Source organism: Vulpes lagopus, chromosome 13 (assembly GCF_018345385.1).
Source record: "Vulpes lagopus strain Blue_001 chromosome 13, ASM1834538v1, whole genome shotgun sequence".
NCBI lineage: Eukaryota > Metazoa > Chordata > Mammalia > Carnivora > Canidae > Vulpes > Vulpes lagopus.
This window is the reverse complement of record NC_054836.1, coordinates 36,990,913-37,010,510: the sequence shown is the minus strand read 5'-3', so window position 1 is coordinate 37,010,510 and position 19,598 is coordinate 36,990,913. Positions and strand designations below refer to the sequence as shown.

The 19,598-nt window shown below is 40.3% G+C and overlaps 1 pseudogene; it reads left to right on the top strand.

Annotated features, from left to right (window-relative positions):
* Window positions 1-1,189: 1,189 nt before the first annotated feature.
* Window positions 1,190-2,459, top strand: LOC121474567 (annotated as a pseudogene).
* Window positions 2,460-19,598: the final 17,139 nt, after the last annotated feature.

Genomic DNA, 19,598 nt, shown 5'->3' with positions numbered 1-19,598 from the left:
CTCATTCCTTTACTTCCAATCTTATTCCCCTCCCCTCACAGGAACCCACTCCAATGTAATTAAGTGGAGGTTCTTCCCATATACTTCCTTACATTTATTTAGGTAAAAAGCACAGAGTACTGGTTAAGACTCTGAAGCCTGAGTGGCTCAGTGACTGAACATCTGCCTTTGGCTCAGGTCGTGATCCCAGGGTTCTGGGATCAAATTCCACATCAGGCTCCCTACAGGGAGTCTGCTTCTGCCTCTCTGTGTCTCTCATTAACAAAAAATAAAAATAAAACAAAATAAAGACTTTGGAGCCAGACTTCTTGAGTACACTACCAGCTGTGTGAGTGTGGGCAAGCTACTTAGCCTAGGCTATGTATCACAGTTTCGTCATCTAAGAAATGGAGAAAAAATAGTACTTACCTCATAGGACTGTTATGAATATTAAATGAGCTAATATTTATTAAGTGCTAAGAACAGTGTCTAGCATATATCAGGTGCTGTGTAGATGCTAAATGAATGTTAAAGTAAATCTGCATCATTGAAAAACCTAACTGGTACTCAGCTTATTTCTCTCAATGTTATTTTTTTTTTAATCAACCATATCATGATATATAAATCTAATCGCATGCCACATTTTACCTGTCCACTCCCTTTATCAGTCTCATCCTTAACATTTCTGGGGCCTAAGGCAAAAGACCCAGGAGGCCTATATACCATATGTCTAAATATTTTACATAACACTGTAAAAGTATTCTCTTTGACAAATATTCCTTCATAAGCACAAAATAGAAACATAGTTGTACAACTCTGATTTTTACATGACTTAGAATTGGCAAAAACACCTAAGAGGACTAAATTTAATTCTTTTTGCACATGTCTGGTTATTCTGTTGATGGACTGGTAACACCTGAATGAGTAATAATGACATACGTAATTTTATTTTATTTTTTTAAAGATTTTTGAGAGAGAGAGGGAGCAAAAGCAGGGGAAAGGGCAGAGGGAGAGGGAGAAGCAGGCCCACCGCTGAGCAGGGAGCCTGATGTGGGGCTCGATCCCAGGACCCCAGTATCATGACCCAAGTTGAAGGCTAACTGACTGAGTCCCCAGGCGCTCTGACATATGTAATTTTAAAATGAGATATTTATTCCAGAATTTTTTTCTCTCCTTCATTCCATTAAAATCGTTATAATCAAAATGTCCCCCCACCATCATTGGCAGCAACAAACTGGAGCAGGTTGCTATCCAAGGAGGAAGTCATTGAGTACTTTATGAAATCATATGAAGAGAAAACTGGGAATGCCTGGCACGCCAAGAACATCATGAAGCATCCCCAAATATTCTACCTTCTGGAGATTGACTTCGGCCAGGACAAAGAGGCAGTGAAGAAGCTGACGGTGAAGCCTAGCACCAAGTCCAAGTTCCCCAAGCCCGTGCAGGACCTCATTAAGATGATCTTTGATGTGGAAAGTATGAAGAAAGCCTTGGTGGAGTATGAGATTGACCTTCAGAAGATGCCCTTGGGGAAGCTGAGCAAACGGCAGATCCAGGCCGGGAACACCATCCTCAGTGAGGTGTAGCAGGCGGTGTCCCAGGGCAGCAGAGACTCCCAGATCCTGGATCTCTCAAATCACTTCTGCACCCTGATCCCCCACGACTTTGAGATGAAGAAACCCCCATTCCTGAGCAACGCAGATTGCGTGCAGGCCAAGGTGGAAATGCAAGACAACCTGCTGGACATCAAGGTTGCCTACAGTCTGCTCAGGGGGAGCTCTGACGACAGCAGCAAGGACCCCATCAACATCAACTCTGAGAAGCTCAAGACTGACATTAAGGTGGTGGACAGAGATTCTGAGGAAGCCAAAACAGCAGGAAGTTAGTTAAGAACACTCACGCGACCACGCGCAAAGCACATGACCTAGAGGTAATTGATGTTTTTAAGGTCGAACGTGAGGGCAAGATCCAGCGCTACAAGCCCTTCAAGGAGCTGCATAACCGGAGGTTGTGTGGCACGGGTCCAGGGCCACCAACTTCACGGGGATCCTGTCCCAGGGCCTCCGGATAGCCCCACCGAGGCACCTGTGACAGGCTACATATTTGGTAAAGGGATCTATTTCGCCGACACGGTCTCCAAGAGTGCCAACTACTGCCACATGTCCCAGAGAGACCCAGAAGCCTGATCCTGCTGGGAGAAGTTGCCCTTGGGAACATGTACGAGCTAAAGCAGGCTTTATCATATCAGCAAGCTACCCAAAGGCAAGCATGGTGTCAAAGGTTTGGGCAAGACGACCCCTGACCCTCCTGCTAGTATTACTCTGGATGGCGCAGAAGTCCCTCTTGGAACTGGGATTTCCTTTGGCATCAACAACATCTGCCTGCTGTATCCAACCAGTACATTGTCTACTGACATCGCTCAAGTCAATCTGAAATACCTGCTGAAGCTCAAGTTCAACTTCAAGATGTCCCTGTGGTGAGCTGGGGTGAGAGGCCAGGGTGCAGCCTGGTGGCAGGGATGAGGGTGCCCAGCGCCCTGCACTGCCTGACCAGGCCAAGGCCGCCACCCTGCCCCCAGAGATCCACCTCCACTCAGTCTCCTTAGGAAGGATTTTCTTTCTTTTCTTTCTTTCTTTTCTTTTCTTTTCTTTTCTTTTCTTTTCTTTTCTTTCTTTCATTTTGATTTATTTATTCATGAGATACAGAGACAGAGAGAGGCAGAGACATGGGCAGAGGGAGAAGCAGGCTCCATGCAGGGAGGCCGACGTGGGACTCGATCCCGGGTCTCCAGGATCACACCCTAGGCTGAAGGCAGCGCTAAACCACGGAGCCACCCGAGCTGCCCTAGGAAGGATTTTCTACCAATGTTTGCTCACTTGTTAAGCGATGTCCTCCCCGCCCCCCCCCCCCCCCCCCCCCCCCCCCGCTTTTCAAATCCCTTGTTTGTGTGGGTCTGGGGGTGGGGTGGGGTCCCCCTGCGGCCAGCTGACAGGTGGGAGGGGTGGTGGGGACGACTGGTGGGGACGACTGACAGTAGGAGAGGAAGGGGGTTCCATTCTAGACTAGTCCTGCAGGAAGAACCACTAACGTCACGATGTCTGCCTTGCTCACTGGCTTCCGGGGCGGGGGTCCTTTGCCCTTCTTTCCACGTTGAGTTTCAGTTTTGGAAAAATGTTAAGCATTTATTTTAAAGTAAAAATAAAAAAAACAAAAACAAAAAACAAAAAAATAAAAAAATAAAAAATAAAAAAAAATAAAGTAAAAATAAAAACTAATTTCATACTAAGAAAAAAAAGTCCCCCTATTTTGTTTCCTAGTGGCACTAATGCCAACTTAAACTTTCTTGATTATAGTTGTTATATAGGGTTTTTTTTTTATTAATTTGCAGAAATCTTGCTCAGCCAAGGTCACACCTAGAGTCAAAAATAAATAATTCAAAAATTATTCACAAATAGATGAAGGATGCCTGGGTGGCTCATTTGGTTAAGCGTCTGACTCTTGATTTCAGGTCAATACCTTTTTACACGCTTATGGTCATGTAACCACCATCCAGATCAAAATATAGATCAGCTCCTCAGAAGGTTCCCTAGTGTCCCTTTCAGTCTGTGCCTCCACAAAGGGACCACTATTCTCATTGATGTGGGAAACAAAGGCAAAAGAAAAAATTAAATTTCCTTACTACTTACAGCCCATTGATGAGTCCTTGAAACAGGTAGAGCGACCTTCCTCTGGGAGCTCAGGTGCCTTGATGTTAATACTTTGCTAAGGGCAAAAGGCAATCTTAGTTTAACCCCCAGGATTCTGTAAGTCTACTTTAGTGTGTAAAAATTCCTTTGGAAACTTCCTTTATCTCTACCCCTCAAGATATATATGTCGGCCGTGGATGGAACTGGAGGGTATTACACTTAGTGAAATAAGTCAGAGGACAAACATTATATGGTCTCATTCATTTGGGGAACATAAAAAATAGTGAAAGGGAATAAAGGGGAAAGGAGAGAAAATGAGTGGGAAATATCAGAGAGGGAGACAAAACATGAGAGACTCCTAACTCTGGGAAATGAACAAGGGGTGGTGGAAAGGGAGGTGGGCAGGGGGTTGGGGTGACTGGGTGACAGGCACTGAGGGGGACACTTAACGGGATGAGCACTGGATGTTATACTATATGTTGGCAAATCAAACTCCAATAAAATAAATTAATTAAATAATTTTAAAAGATATGTCAGCAATCATCCCCTAAGTATATGGTCCACCAATAAATATCTGAAGGGTCTCATGTTTAAGTTTTATTAGATGGTAATAAATGACCTTTTCCTAACCACAGCTAGCCCCTCAAGGTCCTGGAAACCTTGCTTCCAAAACTCCTTAGAGATTTATGCTCTCCATAATCCCCTCCCAACTTGAAAGTCTATAATTGGCCACTCCTCAAGACCCCAGAGCAGCTCTTTCTGCCCATGGATCTTGTCCCTATGCTTTAATAAAACCACTTTTTGCACCAAGGATGTCTCAGGAATTCTTTTTTGGCTATTTGCTCCAAACCCTAACATCTTTCTGCATCAGTATCTCTAACCTTATATACCATGATAGTAAAATGGTGCCATCACATTGCAATATTGTAATGCATATGATAAATTATTGTAACAAAATATTACAAATATTCTCACTTTACTAGTTTTCAGTTATATTGCCACCTCATTATCTCTTAAAATCACGTAGATCCTTAGAATATTTAAGTTCCTTATTTATTTATTTATTTATTTATTTATTTATTTTTAAAGATTTTTTTTATTCATTCATGAGAGACACAGAGAGAGAGAGAGAGAGAGAGAGAGACAGGCAGAGGGAGAAGCAGGCTCCATGCAGGAAGTCTGACATGGGATTCAATCCCAGGTCTCCAGGATCACACCCTGGGCTGAAGGCAGCACTAAACCATTGAGCCACTGGGGCTGCCCTTAAATTCCTCTTTTAAAACTCTCAGTGTTGTAATATCATGAAGCAAATCAAAACAAGTATACTAATTAATTTGTTTAAAGTCTCTTCATTTGAGACTCTATCTGAACCTATCACAGCCAGAAAATATGCTGCATAGAACTTAGTTTGATGGTTATTGATGCCTGAATCTTATTTATGAAATTTATATAAAACCTTTTTGTTTCTTTGTTCTAATTTCCTTATATCTTATTTGAATGGCATTGTTGTTGAATATCTTTTTATTTTGAAAAACTATTTTCTCTAAAATTAAAAAATTCATTATTTTCAAAAGTTAAACAGCTGTGTAATTTTTTTTGGTAAAATTTTGCTAACATTAGTAATAACAATGAATAGTTTATACCAAATAATTGTCAACAGCACAACTTCAAAAAAATTTCATTTTCCTCCAAAGGCCACAAATTGCTCTTGGCTTGAATTCTTCTATTTTTTTAAGCTTTTCTAATGCATCTTATATCTTGTCTAAATTAAATCCAATTATTTTGACAAAACTTAATGTTTTGAGGGATCTCTGGGTGGCTTGGCACTTGCCTTCAGCCCAGGGCGTGATCCTGGAGACCTGGGATCGAGTCCCACGTCAGGCTCCCTGCAGGGAGCCTGCTTCTCCCTCTGCCTGTATCTCTGCCTCTCTCCCTGTGTGTCTCTCATGAATAAATAAATAAAATCTTAAAAAAAACAAGTGAGTGTGTGTATATACATGTGTGTATAATTACTCAACAAGACTTTGTACAATCTAGTTGAAGTTGATAATGTAAATATTTCAGGGTTTTTTTTTTGTATATGATTTCTTTTCTTGCTTTACTAACCATTAAATTAATAATATTATACTTAATTTTCCCCATCCTAGATAGTGATCATTATTTGTCTTAAATGTTTATCCATTCTAGCTTCAACTTTCAAAATCATTTATTCTGAATTTCGAAATGTTCTGCTGCTTTCTGTAAATGTTGTGCTGTTAAAATAATATTACTTTAAGAGTATTACAATAATGTCCTATGTCAGTGTTTACTTGTGTTGATAAATGCTACCATTGTTTGCTGATTACTCAGTCTTTTCTTTTCCCGGCTCCATAATAGCATGTGTGTGCCAGTGACATTTCCGTTCTTCTAATAAGAAATCTAAATATTTCTAGTCACAAATACTTTTGTTGGCCAAAACTGACCCTGAAAATTGGTTGTGAGATATATAACAGTATAACAGAATACATAGCTTTAAACTTAAAATATAAAATACAAATCCTATAGTTTTACATTCCATTTGAAAGCATTTTGGTGCAAAGGAAATTACTAAATTTTTGCTGAATGAAAATAAAAATTATAATCATTCAGGTGAAACAGAAGAATACGATAATCATTGTCCAGGTGGGATCCTTGGGTGGCGCAGCGGTTTGGCGCCTGCCTTTGGCCCAGGGCGCGATCCTGGAGACCCGGGATCGAATCCCACATCAGGCTCCCGGTGCATGGAGCCTGCTTCTCCCTCTGCCTATGCCTCTGCCTCTCTCTCTCTCTGTATGACTATCATAAATAAATAATAAAAAAATTTAAAAAAAAATCATTGTCCAGGATCATTGTTCAACAAACATTGAAAACCTCAGGGTTTCTCTTGCTCACTCACCTGCTGATTTCATGTATAATTCTCTATTAATTCTAATTGCTTCAGTCAAATCCTAACCTTAATCAGTAAAGAATGTGAAATTATTAAGATTTCATTTGACCCATTCAAGTTGTGTATTTGAAGAGAATAATTTTCTTCCTGCTTTTATTGCATTGATTGGTTATTAAATCTCCATTAAAGATACAATCTCCAATCTCCTATTCAAGAATCTTAAGTCGATCATTTTCAACAGAAGTCTGCTTGCTATCATTGTTTCCAACTTTTAAAATTTTAAGCAGACTAGTTCTTCTAAAGACTCCCTATTTTAGGGTGCCTGGCTGGTTATGTCAACAGACATACTACTCTCAATCTCAGGGGATCATGGTTTCAAACCCCATGATGGGCATAGAATATGTTTTTTAAAAAAATACTTTCTTTTTCATTTCTCTTCAGCTTTTATTCTTTTTGAGCTCCATTTTTGTATTTTCTGTATCTGTGATGACCTTGACTTGTATTTATTCTCAATGATCTAAGTTAAAAATAATCTGTAATATATTCAGATTTTACACAACTTAAATATATTTTCATTTTAAAAGTTAATACAGGGGCACCTGAGTGGCTCATCTGAGTCTGACTTCAGCACAGGTCATGATCTTAGGGTCCTGGGATAGAGCCCCAAGCCCCTTGTCATTGAGCCCACTGATCACATCCTTGCTCAGCAAGGAGTCTGCTTCTTCCTCTCCCTCTCCCTTTGCTCTCTCTCTCTTTCTCTGTCTCTGTCTCTCTCTCTCTCACATAAATAAATAAAATTTTTTAAAAAGTTAAAATACATGTAAAATAAAAATTAAAATGAAATTTCATATATTACTTTCAAAGTCTTTTTTCTTCTAAAGTATCCAAAATTATTTATTATGTTAAAATGCAATACACAAATTATAATTAATAGATATTAGAGTATTCAGCCAAAATTGTTTAAATAAAGCTGAATTTTAAATTCAGTTTTCTGAAAATTTAAGCCTTTTAACATTTTTATGAAAGCAAAACTATTCTTAATTCTATTCAATGTCCAATTTAAAGCATCAACTTTCCATTTTAAACATGTTATGTCTAAACTACACATACACATTTGGTAATATGAATTGTTTGTTATTGCAAAAGTTCCTCAGCTGCTATATTTATCTGTCACAAACAGTGCTAATGTAGGAGTCCGCAAACTGAAATAGAGAGCAGCAAAGAAATGAATGCTCAGTGCTACTGAGAAAGGACACTTCATTACACAATAATCTATTGCATTTGTAGCATCTGAGAGGAAGGATTTGTCAAGTAATTAATTCATTTTCTCTCTCACCTAAGCGTTTTTGCCATCCAAGTGCTCCCTGTCCTCCAAAGCCATGTCTACCTCCAAGGCTGGCAGCAGTGTAACCTACAGACCTTCACAACCATGAAGGGATTCATACCTATTTTTAAGGACATAGGACAACACAGATATGCAGAAGTGTTTCCCTGAGGCCTAAATAGCATGAGTTCTAACTTAGGATGCAAATGGTTACAGGTCAAGCCATGCTAGCCCTAAGTACCAAGTCAGTGACCAAGGTGCCCATGTATACTTTTAAAAATGTACTTTTTGTTTCTTTGTGATATGTAAAGACATCTAAAGTGCAGAGTCCAGAGTAGAGGTGCCTTCACCCAGGTCTAAAGTACCGCGCCTATATGGCTTCCCGTCCTTTGCTACAAACAAAATTATGATAAACATTCTCATTTCTGTCTCCTCAAGGATCTGTGAAGAGTATCTCTGAGATACAAACTCAGGAATCAAATTTTTAATTTCACCAAATATTGATTGCTCACTAGAACAGCCATATTAGCCATACACTCCCTTCTGAAGTACATATTTTCTCTATTACTCCACACAAATATATCATTTTCAAAACCAAATTGGTATTGTACTTTACCTATTATTTCACAGTTTGAACTTCTCATTTGTCTAGTTTGATATTGATCCATTGGCTGGATCCTTTAGGCAAGATTGTCTAACTGGTAACCACTCAATTGTACCAGCATCTGAGCTGTATTTCTGTATTCTTCACTCAATTAATATACTTATTTATCCAGAGCACAGACTATAGCAGATTATTAAGAGCTGTTTCAGGCATTGGGGACACAAAGACAAATGAAGCATAATCCCTTACACTCAAGGACCTTGGAGTCTGGAAGATGCAATAAGAAAACTGTTCCAAAACCTTGTAGAATTCAGTACTTACTGTCATTTTCACTTTTTCTTTCACAAATTCCTTAATTCTATCAAAAGAAAGAAATGTTAATCTGAAAATACATGTCCCTAGCAAACTCTCACTTGCAATAATGTGTTTATTTGGTAAGAGCACATAAATGATACTTTGATCCTTTCCAGAATCTTGCCTAGAAGCAAAATCAGTTTTGAGTACTCCACCTTCCCCTTCTTTTTTAATGGATTGGTTATTTAATTAGGTTCTTTGTAAGAAATTTATTTATTTTTAAAAAGATTTTATTCATTTGAAAGAAAGAAGATGCACAAGGTGGGCAGGGAGGGGCAAAGGGAGAGGGAGAAGCAGACTCCCCACTGAGTGCAGAGCCTGACAAGGGGATCTATCCCAGGACCTGAGATCGTGACCTGAGCTGAAGACAGACACTTAACCAACTGAGCCACCCAGCAATGCCTCTTTGTAAGAAATTTAGAACACCAATTTGTGAGGGTAAATTCCATTTGTGGGAGAAAATTCAGAGTGGAGGTAGCCCTGAAGCTGAGGAACAGCTCTGATTTTTGGCAGAATTTGTGAGTCTATGGCTTTCTGATCAACCTTGCTGTGCTCTGTAATCTCACGTTTCTCTTTCTCCATGTTGAAGATCTCACCTTCCTGGTGTCTGAATTTATGCAGCTTCTTCTTCTTGAAGTAAGCATCAGCAAGGTGTTTTAGGATTTTCACACTGTTGATATCAATTTTGGTGGAGGTGGCAACAACAAATTTCTAGTGTTCTATGCAGAGGAATCCAACTGAGAGCCAGAGGTCTGGTCACAAGTAGTAAGCCACTGCTCAGTTCGTTCAGGAAAACCACCCTCTTGCCTCTGTGGCACCTAATGAGGATAATCAAAATGGTGCCTCTTTCTTTGTGTCTCTCGTGAATAAATAAAATCTTAAAAATAATAATAATAGACAAATAAATAAATAAAATTATGTAATCAGAATTGAATATTTAAGGGCAACCCAATCCTCTTGATCATTGTACATCTAGCACAGAACAGGGCAAATACATATTTAATGAATGATAATAAGTGAATGAAAATATCTTCCATGGATTTATGCTTGTCTTTTCTTTGAACTTTATATAATCTGAACATTTTTGTACTTTTTAAGATATAAATTTTTATAACAATAGGAATATCCAACTATAACTTAGGTAGAGTCACTCTCCCCCTACATCACTGTCATTTTTTTCTTCAGTTAATTCCAATTTTTAAAGCATATACACACACACACACACAAAAGCATATACATCTTTCTGTGTTTGTAACTAGTAAAGATGTTAACTCAAGGCTGTGGGAGCTGCTCAGAAAAAACTTCTTGGGCCTGACACCCCTCACACCTACATGCAATGATTTTCTTTTTCATGGTCAGCAGAAGGACCAACAGCCAGTGACAACTACTTTATTTATTTATTTATTTATTTATTTATTTATTTATTTATTTATTTTTATGATTTTATTTATTCATGAGAGATACAGAGAGAAGGCAAAGACATTGGCAGAGGGAGAAGCAGGCTCCCCACAAGGAGCCCAATGTGGGACTCAATCCCAGATCCCCGAATCACGCACTGAGCCGAAGGCAGACGCTCAACCACTGAGCCACCCAGGCATCCTGACAACTGCTTTAAAGAAAGATCTATGCCCTTTGCAAACTGAGAAGGTGACATTCCATATGACAGAATTTGAAGCATCTTTTGTTTTTGATAGTCTATAAAAACACTACAAGATATTCTGTGTATCCCAAATAAGATGAAAAAAGGTGTGATAAAGTGTTGCTGTTAACCTAAAACTTCTACCATTGGGAAAGTTATAAAAGGAGGACAAACCCTTCTCCCTGTTTCCCTCAACTGTTGCTGATAATAGTTCAAATGTTCCCATAAGTGTCAGAGCTGTTGGCTGTGGGCAAACATGAGGGACTAACTGCAGCCAGTCTGGCCCAAAGCTATGAAGACTACTGAAAGAATCCTGTCTTTAGCAGGAGCCTGAATACATAGTGGGTAATGTCTGGATACTGTTTCGTTTTGTTTTTGTTTTTGTTTTTGTTTAAGATCTATTTATTTGAGAGAGAGAAAAAAAATAGAAAGAAAGAGCAGGAGGGAGGGGCAGAGGAAGAGGGAGAAGCAGAATCCTTGCTGAGCAAGAAGCCTGCCTAGGGGCTCAATCCCAAAACCCTGAGATCATGACCTTAGATGCTTAACAGACTGAGCCAGCCAGGAGCAGCTGCTTTGCTTTTTATTTGCTAAGGAATTAAGGGGACATGAACCATTAATCAGTCTTTGTTGTTTCTATCCTTTAGTCTCTATCTCACTGTAATCAAAAGAATTAAAGTGTGTTCCTGCCCAAGAAGTCAGGCAAATCCAATTTGGGTAGGCACTAAAACTCTATTATAAAATATTAAGGCAAATTAGAGTTACTTATTATTTCAAAACTGTATGATTTTCCTATCCTGTATAAACTCTGATATTTTAGATGGAACATAGCCTTATTTTGACACATAGATAAATCTTGCCATTAAAAAATACGTGCTACAAGGGTGCCTGGTTGGCTCAATCAGTAGAGCGTGCAACCCTTGATCTCAGGGTTGTGCATTCAAACTCCATGTTGGGAGTGGAGCCTATTTAACTTTTTTTAAAAGTGCTACATATTGTATAATTCTATTTATATGACGCGCCCAGCATAGGCAAGTCTAGAGAGACAGAAAATAGATTAATGGTTATTAGAGGATGGAGGGAAGGGAGGTAAGGAGTGACTACATAATTGGTACAGGATTTCTTTTTGAAATAATAAAATACTCTGGAATTAATAGTAATAATGGGGGATCCCTGGGTGGCTCGGCGGTTTGGCGCCTGCCTTCGGCCCAGAGCGTGGTCCTGGGGTCCCGGGATCGAGTCTCGCATCAGGGTCCCTGTGTGGAGCCTGCTTCTCCCTCTGCCTGTGTCTCTGTCTCTGTCTCTCTCTCTCTCTTTCTCTCTGTGTCTCATGAATGGATAAATAAAATCTCTAAAAAAAAAAAATAGTAATAATGGGAGCATCTGGGTGGCTCAGTTGGTTAAGTGCCTGCCTTCAGCTCAAGTCATGATCCCAGGGTCCTGGGATGGAGCCCTTGCATAGGTATCCTTGCTCAGTGGGGAGCCTGTTTCCCCCTCTCCCTCTCAGTGCTGCCCCTCTGCTGGTGCTCTCTCTGTCTCTTTTTTAAATAAATAAATAAATAAATAAATAAATAAATAAATAAATAAATAAAATATTCTTCAAAAAATAGTAATAATGGTTGTAGAACATTGTGGTTATACTAAAACTCACTCAATCATGCAGTTTAAAGGTAATTTTTAGGTTATGTGAATTTTATCTCAATAAAAAAACTGGAAGGGGGCACCTGGCTGGCTCAGTCGGACAAGCATACAACTCTTGATCTCGGGGTTGTAAGTTCAAGCCCCATGTTGGTTGTACAGATTAGTTGGAAAATGAATAAATTAATTAAAACTTTTTAAAAAATGTTTTTGAATCTGGTTTCTTGTGCTCCGGTATTTTAAACTTAGTTTTGTCAAATGTAAGGGGACATATAAAACAACAACTTATATAAAGCTGCAAAAGACTAATATTAATAAAAGATGAGTTGGCCAAAGGGAAGAAAAAAACCAAAGAAATGTGTATCTTTGAGACGCCTCCTTGCATTCAGGGACCCTTGTGGCCTGGAGCCCTGCCCTTGGCTTTCTAGCATGCTCATACTGCCACCTGGTGGCATTGAATCCCCAAAGCAGTCTACCGTCCTTACCACCCTGAACGCTGCCCTAGCTCATGTGAATCCCCACATCAGGGAGGATCCCCACACTTATGATTGGCCATCTCTTACCTATTCTTCCCTCCAAGCTTGTCCTCTTCTGGTTGTAAAGGACATGCAAAATGAATACCTCGATAAGGTTTGAAAACCCAAGTGAGTAAACATATTAAGATCTAAATTCTGGGATGCCTGGCTGGCCTGGTCCATATAGCATGCAACTCTTGATCTCTAAGTTGAGTTTGAGCCCCATGTTGGGCATAGAGTTTACTTTAAGAAATAACAAAAAGATTACTAAAATCCCAAATAACTTATAAACATATTAACTCAGAGAGGTGGCAGAGGTAGAACTGCAGACACACCCTCATTTGTTGCATCAAATAAATATGCATTGAGCCTGCTTTGTGCTGGGTATTGCTCCAAGCCCTAGGAATATACCAGAGAATATAACTGATGAAAATGGAGCTCATGTTCTTGGGGTGTGGGTCAGGACAGTAAAAATGAATGAACATATTAACATGGATGGATCTCATCAACATAATTGTGTGTGTGTGTGTGTGTGTATAACTTAAGATACATTATATGAACAGCCAAGGAGTACAGATTAACCACATGTTAACATGAGGAAAAGCACCAATTTGTAGCATTTGCTGATTTCTATAATATAAATACTCCTGTTGTGGCTAATTCTCAACTATTGGTGGTTTAATAACCAGCTCACAATATTCCTACAATGTTAACATTCAGTCCTTGCAAGCCTGTATGAGCAGGCTTCAGCACCCACTGCTGAATCAGTTGACCCTGCATAAGAGCATGGATGATTCATTCGTAATAATGGAAGGGAAGAAACAGTAGTTGGTAGACCTTGCTGTTAGGTGAGTAGATAAGGTAGTGGGAGCTTATAGAAATTATCTTGTTTTCCTAGTGATATAGGAAGCAGATGAGTTGAAGAGGGATAAGTTTTGAAAATAAAGAAAAAGGAAAGAGGAGAGAGGGACCAAGATGGTGACATAAGAGGCTCCTGAACTTTCTTCTTCCCATGGTTGCATCAGATATATAGCTATATGTGGAGCAATTCCCTCTGAGGGAAATCAAGAAATTAGCTGAGTGATTTTTACACATCAGGCAAATGAGATACAATCTCACCATAAACTTCACCTCTGGTACAGTACCACACAATCAAGAGAGAATCCCCAACTCCATTTCATTAAGATCAGTCCTCACTCAGGAGAACGAGCTTCTCTCTGAGGATCAAAGGTTTTGGATCACATATCTAGTGTCCCAACTTGTAAAGCTTCCACCTAAGGGATGGGCCCCCCAATCACCTTGCTTTGATAGTCAAGGGGGCTTGTATTCACAGCAAACAAAGAAGTAGTTTTTAAATAGGCATTAAATAGGCATTGGTGAACTTTCCCTGCCCCCACCCCTGAGCCCTACATCTGGGCTCAGCACAAAGGGAACAGATAAAAATGCCCATCTCCCAGTTTCTCTCCAAAAGGGGTTTAAATCCAAACATTCATAGCTACTGCCTGAGAGTCCAGCTTCTAATAAGCCTGCATCTAGGTGCTAACTGTGATCCTTCCTTTTGGGACACTGTCAGGTCTTGGCACACCTTCAGTTACTGGGAGCCATTAAGAAGAAAAATGGTAGTTTGGATCATCACAGTTTTGAGAGGCAACTAAGAGCTCAGGTCAGGCTGATTGGCAAGGTTTATCTCCTGCACAAGTCATGCCTCTCAGATGGGAGATGTGGCTATCTCATATAATGTACAGAAACCAACACAGAGAGTCAAGGAAAATGAAGAGGGAAATATGTTCCAAACAAATGAAAAAGATAGGGATGCCAAGGTGGCTCAGCGGTTGAGCATCTTCCTTTGGCTCAGGTCATGATCCCAGGGTCCTGGGATCAAATCCTATATCAGACTCCCCACAGGGAGTCTGCTTCTCCCTCTGCCTATGTCTGTGTGTGTGTGTGTGTGTGTGTGTGTGTGTGTGTCTCATGAATAAACAAATAAATTTTTTTTTAAAAAAAAAGATAAATCCCAGGCAGCCCAGGTGGCACAGTGGTTTACTGCTGCCTCCAGCCCAGGGTGTGGTCCTGGAGACCCGGGATCAAGTCCCACTTCAGGCCCCCTGCATGGAATGGAGCCTGCTTCTCCCTCTGCCTGTGTCTGTGCCTCTGTGTGTGTGTGTGTGTGTGTGTGTGTGTGTGTCTCATGAATAAATAAATAAAATCTTTAAAAAAAATAAATCCCTAGAAATAAATTGTAATGAAATGGAGACAAGTGAGAGAACCCAACAGAGAGTTCAAAGTAACAGTCATAGTAGGGTGCCTGGGTGGCTCAGCCAGTTAAGCATCTGACTCCTGATTTCAGCTCAGGTCATGATCTCAGGGTCATGAAATCAAAGCCTGAGTTGGGCTCTGCACTTGGTGTGGAGCCTGCTTAGGATTCTCTCTCTCCCTCTGCCCCACCCACCCACCATTCTCTCTCTCTGATAAATAAGTAAATAAGTCTTTTTAAAAAATAACAGTCATAGGTCAGAACAATGCATAAACCAACAAAGAATTTCAACAAAGAGAAAATATTAAAAAGTACCAAAAAAGGGCACCTGAGTGGCTCAGTGAGTTAAGTGTCTAACTCTTGGTTTTGGCTAGGGTTGTGGTCTTGGAGTCAAAAGATCAAGCCCTGTATTAGATACCACACTCAAAGTGGAGTCTGCTTATTCCTCTCCACCCTTCTCTGCTCCTCTCCCCATGCTCTCTCTCTCTCAAATTAATACAGTTTTAAAATATTTATAAAAGATTTTATTATTTATTTGAGAGAGAGAGAGAGAGAGAGAGCCAGAGAGAGAACACAAGTGAGGTAAGGGGCAGAGGGAGAAGCAGACTCCCCGCTGAGCAGGGAGCCTGACATAGGGCTAAATCTCAGGACTCTGGGATCATGATCTGAGCTGAAGGCAGTTGCTTAACCAAAAGTGGATTTTTAAGTCACCCAGGCGCCCCTTAAAAAATATTTTTTTAAAAAAAAAAGATACCAAAAGGAAATCACAAAGCTGAAGAACGCAATGACTGAACTGAAAATTTTAATAGAAAAAAATCATCAAATCACAAAGGAAGAGAATGAAAGAGGAAGAAAGGAACAAGGAGACTATACAGCATCTGGAAAACAATTAACAAAATGGCAGTAGTGCAGTTTGCAAGTGCATATTATCCATGATTACTTTAAATGTAAATGGAATAAATTCTCCAATCAAAAGACATAGAATGGCTGAATGAATTAAAAAAACAAAACTCAACTACATACTATCTACAAGAGACTCGCTTCAGCTTAAAGGGCACACATAGACCAAAATCAAAAGGATGGAAAAATATATTCCATGCAAATGAAAACTAAAAGAAAGCAGCAGTAGCTATACTTACATTAGACAAAAGAGACTCTAAACCAAAATTGTAACAAGAGACAGGTTCGTTGTATAATATAGGAGTCAATCCTTCAAAAGGATATAAGAGTTGAAATGTTTATGTACCCAACATCAGAACACCTAAATATACACAGCAAACATTTTTTTAAGATTTTGTTTATTTATTCATGAGAGAGACAGAGAGAGAGAGAGAGAGAGAGAGAGAGGCAGAGACACAGGCAGAGGGAGAAGCAGGCCCCACCCAGGAAGCCAGACATGGGATTCGATCCTGGGACTCCAGGATCACGCCCTGGGCCAAAGGCAGGCGCTAAACCACTGAGCCACCCAGGGACCCCCCTACAGCAAACATTAATAGAACTGAAGAGAGAAATAGACATCAATACAATAACAGCAGGGAACTTCAATAGTGCACTTTCAACAAAAGATAGATCATTCAAATAAAAAACAACAAGGAAACATTGGACTTAAATGGCATGGCTATTTCCACAAAGTAGCAGAAAAGAACACCAGCAAAGAATGGACCCTTCCCAAATAGAATTGCTCACCTAGAAGAGCCAATTGATCAACCACTGCAGCTAAGAGACATTCACTGTGGTCGATTATAAGCATAGCTCTACCATCTGTTTATGATACCAATTGCTATGATTTTGTGAAATCAATATTTGCTAAGAAAAGCCCTGGTGAGCCACTGTTCAACAAAGACCATAGGAAAAATTGAGATACAGAAGTTTATTGCTCACAGGTGCTGGAGAATGTACAAGCTCACATGTTTTCTGCTACTTTCCACTACACTGCAGCACACTGCCTATTTCAGAATGCTACTGAGGCTTCCCACCCCAAAGGGCCAGCTCCAAAAGAAACAACCAGAACCGAACCTTCCTGAACCTCAGAGCATTGCTCATTAAAGCCAGTTTGAGGTGTCTCAGATGTTTTTTCAGTCTATTAATTGCCCCACAGAGTAAATTCTCCCAGTGGGTATTAGACCAGGTATATTTCCTGACCCTAAGCACAGACAATTGGCTAAGATTGTCATAAGTCCCATACATTAATGGTAACTCCCACAATTAATTAGCACAAGTTCTAATGGCCTAATATAAATAATCCTGGCTCTATTAGACACAGGAGTCCAAGTTACAGTAACTCCAGGTAACCCTTCTAAATTCCCTAAGAGAACCTCATACAGCCTATAAGGCATAGCAGGTAAAACTAAAGAGAGAACAGACTAAGCTATGTGTGTCTGTTAGTGCCATATTTCTAAAACAGTTACCAATAATGATGGCCCCGTAGCTCACTTTCCCTACTTTAGGTATAGATGCCCTCACTCACCTACAAACCTGGTGGACTAAACCCAAATTTCTGGCCTTTCTAATGGGAGCCTATCCAAATGCTTCCTCCAGTGAAAATAATAAATACATCACATTATTGGCTGAAGCAAGATACAGAGGGCTTTTGGCTAATCATTAGAGATATTCATATTTATTTATATGAATAAATAAATAAATCTTTTTTAAAAATTGACTGTTAAAAGCACAGGTTCTGGGGGCACCTGGGTGGCTCAGTCGGTGAAATGTCTGCCTTCAACTTATATCATGATTATGAAGTCCTGAGATTGAGCCCCACATAGGGCTCCCTGCTCAGTGGGGAGCTTGCTTCTCCTTCTTTTTTTTTTTTTAATTTTATTTATTTATTCATGAGAGACACAGAGAAAGAGAGAAAGAGGCAGAGACAGGAGAAGCAGGCTCCATTCAGAGAGCACAATATGAGACTCCATCCTGGGATTCCGGGATCACTCCCTGAGCCAACGACATACACTCAACCACGGAGCCCCCCAGGCATTCCTGCTTCTCCTTCTCCCTGCCTCCTACTTGTGCTCTCTTTCACTTTCTCTCTCTCTCAAATAAATAAAACCTTTTAAAAAATAAAATAAAAGCACAGATGCCAGCCACTGTAGCTCCCATTTCCAATATTATAAAGATGATAGATGATGTCCAAAGAACTCAGGGCCCCTACTTTGCTGTCCAAGATTTAGTCAGACATGTTTTACCTGGTCCTAATAACAGAAGACCCACACTTCAATTTGCTTTCAGTTTTGAGGGTACCCGGTATACCTTTACTGAGCTTCCCAGGAATTAACTAAATAGCCCTGCCATCACACATACCCTATGCAAACAAGATCTAAATTCACTCAAACTAATCTACTGCTGCCTTCAACATCATATAGATGACATTCTACTGTGGAGGTCCTCTGAGGATGTCATCAGGAAGACTTACACCTAGTAAGCCAACATCTATGGCAAAGAGGATGGACCCTTGCTCCACATAAGATCCAAGGACTGGCCACTTCTATTCAGTTTCTTGACATGGTTGGTCAAGTGAGAGCTACAAAATTCCTCTTGCTATAAAATATAAAATATCAACTCCTCACCATTAAGCCTCCCACTACACTATGGCAGGCACAGCACATGTGATATCTTTTCATCTTTGGACTACATGTTCCACACTTAACCATATTACTTAGGCCTATTTATGCCATTACATGAAAATCAGCTTTCTTTTCTTTTTTCTTTTCTTAAAGATTTTATTTATTTATTTATTTATTTAAGAGAGAGAGAAAGCACATGATCAGCACGGGAGGGGCAGGGGGAAGAGACTATGGGGAGACACAGGGGGGCAGGAAAGGGATAGCCAGACTCTCCACTGAACACAGAGCCCAACACGGGGCTTGATCCCAGGACCCTGAGATCATGACTTGAGCTGAAGTCCAACACTTAACCACCTGAGCTACCCAGGTGCCACTAAATCAGCTTTTTCCTATTGAGGAGTACCTCAATATACTGCATCATGGCTGGCCCAACAAGATATGCATTAGGCCCTGCTTTAGTCCCTTGAGGTTCAGACTTCTGAATTGAATCACTGGTGATGCTTCATTACCATGGAGTCTCTGGATGAAGCATAGCTCTACCTGGCTGTCCATGGGGTTCTGGACCAAACATCTGCCCCAAATAGCAGTCAGGTATATGACACTTAAGCACCACATGTTGGTAGCTTACTGGACCCTTTTAGAGAAAAAGATATTAACAGGCTTCCAGCTTCACACACCAAGTTCCCATCTTACCTTGGTTTAGGGTTTCAATGCAAAAGAGACTCAGCAGGGCCACTGAGGCCACACTGTTAAATGGGAACTCATACCTTTAGGAAAGGACTAACCCTGATATCAAGGGTTCTTCCAAAATACAGAAGGATGTGGCTTCCCCCATGCTTGGCCCCTTGTCCACTGATATTGAGGTGCAGCGAGAAGCACCTTCACTGCGGGCCCCTCTAATAGTTTGGGCGGACCTTCAGAAACAAACATCTGACATAGAAAGGGAGTGGGCACCAACACCTTTGTACACAATGCAACCTGCTTGGAGGCTGCAGCATATCATCAAGCTAAGCTGCATATCCCTAGTCCAGGGGAGCTCTCCTGGCAGAGCTAGTGACCGTGTGCCTGACTTTACAATGGGCCATAAAAATGAGACTCCCAAGGGCACACATTTTTACTGACTCCTGGACAGTAGCCAAT